This window comes from Fundulus heteroclitus, chromosome 14 (assembly GCF_011125445.2).
Source record: "Fundulus heteroclitus isolate FHET01 chromosome 14, MU-UCD_Fhet_4.1, whole genome shotgun sequence".
NCBI lineage: Eukaryota > Metazoa > Chordata > Actinopteri > Cyprinodontiformes > Fundulidae > Fundulus > Fundulus heteroclitus.
Genome location: NC_046374.1, coordinates 30,111,238 through 30,118,283, shown reverse-complemented (window position 1 = coordinate 30,118,283; position 7,046 = coordinate 30,111,238).

The following is a 7,046-nucleotide window of genomic DNA, read 5'->3' as shown; positions in this document are numbered from 1 at the left end:
CCAGAACACACAGACCCAGCCTTGCCATAAACATTCAGATGTTTACATCATGGTCAGAGTTGTTTATCATATCTATTGTCCTTCTCAGGTCATACTGTCCCTCTGAGGTTCACCTCAGTTCAGCATAACTAATAACATCAGATGATTTTGTAACTGATGACGCGTCTAACGTTGCCTTCTGATAATTTGACACTTTTCAAAATTTCTCATTAGTTGCATTCAAATCCCAAGTAAAAAGAAATAAAATAAATTAATAGAGAACCCTTAGAAAAGCAACCATATGTAGTTCCATACAGGTTTGATCAAAGCCAAAGCACAGTTTTTTTTTTTTTTACATCTATTTAAATCAAAGATCATGTATTTCTAAACTTCTTTCAAATGGACTGGTTTGTGATGAATCACTATTGTTATAAGCAATAAGATCTCAGTGAGTTTGTATTACTTTAGGGCTCAAACAAATGATGGGGTCACTGGTTAATTCTGTAGTGGAGTAAAACCAACAAGCTTTTATGTACAGCTCATTGCCTGTTACAATTTTCTAACAAAGCTGAAATATTTTCGTTTAAACCATGTTAATCTCTCCGTTTATCAATTGAATTCGGCCCAGATATTTAATGTGGAAAAAAAACAAAAAACGTTGTTTTTGAAGTCTCTTTTTCCTTCTTTAGTTTTATTTAACATAGTCCATGCTTAAAAATGTCCTTTGGATTAGGGAGCTGCAGTTCTCCCAAAACAAATTAACATCTTTGAAACCATGATTTATAATTTAAACTGAATTAGTTCACCCAGACGAACGTTTAGTTAAATAGATACATACATACAGTTACATACAGTGCTCTCAACTCTCACGCATTGACCGTGTGACACATGCATTTCACTAACTTCACACGCTCACACGCAGCACATGACATTTCACACGCAAACATGGAATTTCTCACGCATAAAAATTACAAAGCCCATCTGGGCTGCAGACGACAAAACTCCGCCTTCTGCTGAGCTGTTTCGGCTTCTTTCACAGCTTGTGGCCATCAGTAATTCCTGCTGCAGTTCTTTTTAACAGAGCAGCAGGAAGAGTGATCAGAGTTATGAATGATTTTAGTCTTAACAGTGGTGAAAGTGAGCCGGTAAGGTCCTGTACCGCGTACACAGGCGGGGGCGGGGGTAGAGCTGCTGCCAGATGACCGGTTCATTCAGAACCAGTCATGGCTGCACGCTGGATCATAAAACAGTTCTGCTAACCAGATGCAGTTTAAAACGCCACTTGGTCTGTTTATAAGTTTCGTTTTTATTAATTCTGCATTTTTTAACTACATGCACCGTATTTCTGTGCCTCCGCGCTTGCTCCTCTCCCTCCCCTCCTTTCCCTCGGAGCAGGTGCTTTCTGGGCGCCCAGAGCGCACTGACGAGAGCAATAGAAATTCGTCTGATCAGCGCGGCGACTGACTGAGAAACCTGTCGCTGTGTAATGTGATGATGGTTATAAACTGTAACAGTCTAGAAGTGCATTGAGCTGAAAAGAGGGAGACATCAGCAGCTGGATCGTGCATAAAGACGCAGCGGGAACCTCTGTGTGCTTCAGTGTTGCTGCTGAGGGGAAATTGTTGACCATAAAGGCTTGATGAAACTCAGCCTGATTCACCAATCAGGTTATAGATTTACAATGATAAACAACCCATAGATGAATGTGTAACAGTATAATAATTCGGTTAATAACTTAAAACTACTTAATTTTATTCAGTATTATTTGAACAATTGGGTATTATTTATCTTTTAATCGATTAACTGAACAATAAAGTATTAATACGTCTCTTTCTCTTTTTAACAAAAGTAATACATATCTACTTCATTGTCTGGTGGGATAAAAATGGGATGGAGTTGACTCCACCGGCTCTTCCAGGGTCCGGTTAGCCCCGCCCCCAAACAAGCCCCGCCCCCACATTAGCATAATCTCACTCTTAACTTTTGATAAAAGTTGAGAGGTCTGGTTACATAGAAACGATGACATTCAGAAAAAACAAACAGACGAAGGCCTGTTTTTTCATTATCTTACACAGACAGATAGATTTTAATATTTTTCAAAACATCTATGGCAACGCTGAAAGATGTTTTCAACGTGTTAAGTTCCCGCTTAGTTTAAAAAGTGGAAAGCGTGCGCTGGCTAAGACCCCCCTGTGTTTCGTCCACACACGGTTTTACGCTTCAGTCCCGCAAGGGTGCAACTCTTTGTCTTGCAGACACCTGGACGCTTATCCATTTGTGAAAGTTATACGTCGCTATTAGCAGTTCCGAACACTTTTATCCACAACGAAAGTGTCTAGTCAGTCCCCCCATGTAAACGCTTCCCCGGTGCAACGTCCTTTTAGTTCCGTTTCCGTTTCCCTTTTTTATTCAATTTTCGCTTTTCTTTTTTCAACCAGATATAAGTCTGGTGTATTATCTCTAAACTAAGGCTGTCAAACTATTAATTTTATTATTTCAATTAATCTTGTATTTTAGCTTTTTATTACTCAATGTATTAAAGCTCATTTGGGATTCTTAATATGCAATTTTGCAATAAATGACACTAGTTAAAATTATGCTTGTACAAAAAAATATATATTTTTCTTTTTTTTTTCAGTTGTCTCAAAGAAATGTTTAATCCCCTGCCAAATATCAACTATAATAACTTTTCACCACTATTCTGGCCAAATTCTCCCTTCACGAAGATCAATTCCACACAGTTCTTTTCCACTGTAAATCTCTCCACTCAGACGCTATTCTGAGCCACACATATGCACACACATATACGCAGATTTACACACACAGACCCACTCGCGCACACACACACACACACACACACTCTCAAGCGCTGTGGGTTCAAACATTCTCTCCTTTCATGCAATGATCCCATTAAACAACACATTACGTTGGACAAGATATAACAAAAACAAAACATATCAGACAGACAGCTTGCGCGAAAAGAGTCTTCTGCGACACTTTGTTTTTCTTTTCTTTTTTCTACGGGACCTTTAAATACCTCCTTGTTTAACCGGTGTATTTTCAAAGACTCCCAAATTGTTTCTGTGGGATTCCCTTTTAAATCTCTTCATTTATTAATAATACCTTCCTGGAATTTTAGATATTTTTTGTTTGTTAAATCACCCCTTAAACCTGCATTGTATTCTTTTACCCATGAAGCTAAAGGTTTTATTTTATCAGGGTCCTGCTGTTCAATGAATTTCCAGTCTTTACTCTGGAGCTGTTTCAACGTTTTCCTTTGTCCCTTTCCCATTTTTATAAATTTGATCCAGTCCTGTAACACATAGGGTGTTCTATAGGTTGGAATTTTTACACCGTGAGGTAACAATAAAATACCTGTTGTGGTAATTCTCACTTCAACTCTTTCGAGTGGAGAATTCTTGCTAGACCTCCACAAAGACTTGTTACTTACAATCCCACTGTTTTTAAATGAAAAGAAAATACCTAGTGGTATTTAATTTTCCAGTCATACACACAAACACACAAACACACAATGCAGACGTTAGTTTTGTAGGACTCTGCCGCCGTGCCTCGAATTACACGGCCTATTATCAGGACGCCGTTATCCTATTTTGTTTTTTTTCTACACAGACTTTTTGGGCTCTGTTACCCCTTCGATTCACAGACCTTTTGGGCTCTGTTACCCCTTAGTGTACCTATCAGTGCCAAGGATGATAGGGTTTGTTATCACGGACTTTCTCGGACTCCGTTATCCCTTCTATGCGCAATACCTCTCAGGTACTCATTTATACCTTTAAATAAACAAATCCACTCACCACTGCTGTCAAACCTCCCTCGGACTTCCCGTCAACAGTCAGAAACCCAGAGGCGAGATGGACTAGGCCCTTGGAAAAGGATCTGAATGCAGTGATCACTGACTTTTCACCCGGTTCACCTCACCCAGAGGAAATCCTCCTGTATGTTGGAATCCGGCTCGAAGGACCAATTAAATGTCAGGTTCAAACACCTAAAACATTCATTAACAACACAAGAAGGAGAGACAACAATGAGATTGATTTTCAAATAATCTTGCAAGGAGATCGAACGGAGATGCTTAATACAGATGTCCAAATCCGATCTGAAGCAAATCCGTCGCCCGTCGTTCTATCAAGAATGATTTGCTAAAAAAAAGAAAAACAATAACCTTTAGTAAACTTGATTTTATAAACCATAATCTGTTCTCCAGAAATAATTAAGGGTCAAATTTGTAACTTGAGAGGCTAGGGCACCGTGGTGGACGATTAATTGGAAATTAGTTGCTGGGCCCACATCCAGGTTATGTGGCGCGTTTGCTTGATAGTTTCTCTCAAGTTACACAAAACACCATTAAATCAATGGTTCTCATAAATGCTGTACTAATACTCGTAGGACTATCAAATATTTGCAGAGGTAAACAAGAACAAGGATTACATTTAAACAAGCCATAATTGTAATGTTCTGTTGTGGTTTTGGTTATTTTCAGTTAGTCGACTTTTCTGTTTTAGGATTTATTTCTGTGTTGTGTCGTTTTGTATTGGATTTATCCTTAACCGGTATTAGTCTTTATTTCAGCTAGTGTTGGTCCAGTCTTTGTCTTGCTTTTTACCTTAGGTTTAGTCAGTGTGCTCCGTTTATTATTTCCACCTGTGTTGGTCAATTAGTCCCGCCCTGCTCTTTTGTTCCGGTCATCTATTTAAGCCCGCTTTAGTTTTTGGTTTGTTGTCAGGACGTCTTGTGTTATTCCCCATGTCCAAGTTCCCCGGTAAGAGTTCTTTCCCTTCTGTTTTTTTGTTTAGCCTGCCTGTCCGCTTGCCCGTTTTACTTTCGGCTCGTCTGCTTTTTGAGTTTGCCTCGTTGTGTTGCCTGGAGCCAAGTCTTTTGTCCCCTGGACCTTTTGCTAATAAACCCCTTTTTTAAAGCTTCAGCTCTGTGTCCGGCTAACATTTGGGTTCTCCTTATTCAAATCATTACATTACGTCCTGACCAACATGAACCCAAAGCCGACACGTTATCTCCTTTCTGGAGGAGCTAAGCTCACTCAGCCCGGCGCACCACTATCCTCCCACTCTCAAGGCTGTTGTTCATTGGACTTACCCTGTCAGTCCGCCTCATCGCCGTTCATCCCGGATCCGGACCTTTTTCTGGAGGTCGACGCCGAGATGATCTGGGAGCTCCGTCCCGACTTATTCCCTGAGTCGGTCCCGTTTCCCCCTCCTGACGCGGAGGCGAATGAGTCTTCGCTGGCAGTTCCGTCCCGTCGGGAGGAACCGGCATCCCCGCTAGCCCCGCCGTCTCGCCGCCGAAGGAGGAAGCGCTCGTCTGCCGGCCCCCCATCCAGCAATGGCGGGCAGCCGCCCGATGAGCCAGTCCGGCCTCACCCGACTGCCGAGTCTCTGGCTCGACCCACTTCCGGTCCAGCAGACAGGAGTTCCTCGCTTCCCAGAGTTGAGAGGCCTACAGCTCCCCCTGCTGGCGTCCGTGACTCGGAGTACTTGACATTGGAGAGCAAAATAAGAACTTTTGCCCCCATCATCAAACGTCTCAGGGAGGCTCTACTGATCCAATATTCTGAGGAGCTGGAGAAGAAGTTAAAGGAAGTTGAGGGTCATTATAGGACTGCACTACAGGCTTTCTACAGCCGACCTGAGTCTCTCTCCGAGGGTCTGGCCAACCCCTCGACTCCCATCAAGCCCAAGTTCCGAGAATTGGTCCAGGAGGACTTGGCGTCACCCAAGTCACAGGAGGGGGTCCAGCAGAACCTGCTGCCGCAGACGTCCGACGTAGGAACCCAGAAGGGTCCGTCGCAGATGTCCGACGTGGGAACCCAGAGGGGTCCGTCGCAGATGTCCGACGTGGGAACCCAGAGGGGTCCGTCGCAGATGTCCGACGTGGGAACCCAGAGGGGTCCGTCGTTGACGTCCGACATGGGAACCCAGAGGGGTCCGTCGCAGACATCCGACGCGGGAACCCAGAGGGGTCCGTCGCAGACATCCGACGCGGGAACCCAGGGGGGTCCGTCGCTGGCGTCCGACGTGGGAACCCAGATTGGTCCGGCGCTGATGTGCGAAGTTGGAACCCAGAGTGGTCCGTCGCGGACCTGTGACGTTGGAACCCAGGGGGATCCTTCGCTCTTCGGTCATCCAGGACCTCAGAAGGGGGTGCAACAACCGGGACCCCCTGGAGACCTAGAGCCTCATGGTGTTCTTTACAAGTCCAGACCCCAGATAGCCCTCATGGACAGCCAGCTCTGGGAGAGACTTTATTGGACGTCTCTTTCTGATACCCTAAAGGAGTTGATTCTGAGACTCCTGGTGGCTAAGGGTCTGACTTTGGTGCCTGAAACCTGCAGCCCGGGGTCTCCTGAAACCTGCAGCCCGGGGTCTCCTGAAACCTGTAGCCCGGGGTCTCCTGAAGCCTGTAGCCCTGTGGCCTCTGTAGTCTGTAGTCCTGTGGCCACCTCAGCAGCCTGTAGCCAGGCTCCCACCTTAGCAGCCTGTAGCCAGGCTCCCACCTTAGCAGCCTGTAGCCAGGCTCCCACCTTAGCAGCCTGTAGCCAGGCTCCCACCTTAGCAGCCTGTAGCCAGGCTCCCACCTTAGCAGCCTGTAGCCAGGCTCCCACCCTAGCAGCCTGTAGCCAGGCTCCCACCTCAGCAGCCTGTAGCCAGGCCCCCACCTCAGCAGCCTGTAGCCAGGCCCCCACCTCAGCAGCCTGTAGCCAGGCACCCACCTCAGCAGCCTGTAGCCAGGCTCCCACCTCAGCAGCCTGTAGCCAGGCTCCCACCTCAGCAGCCTGTAGCCAGGCTCCCACCTCAGCAGCCTGTAGTCAGGCTTCCCCTTCAGTCGCCTGTAGCCAGGCTTCCCCTTCAGTCGCCTGTAGCCAGGCTTCCCCTTCAGTCGCCTGTAGCCAGGCTTCCCCTTCAGTCGCCTGTAGCCAGGCTTCCCCTTCAGTCGCCTGTAGCCAGGCTTCCCCTTCAGTCGCCTGTAGCCAGGCTTCCCCTTCAGTCGCCTGTAGCCAGGCTTCCCCTTCAGTCGCCTGTAGCCAGGCTTCC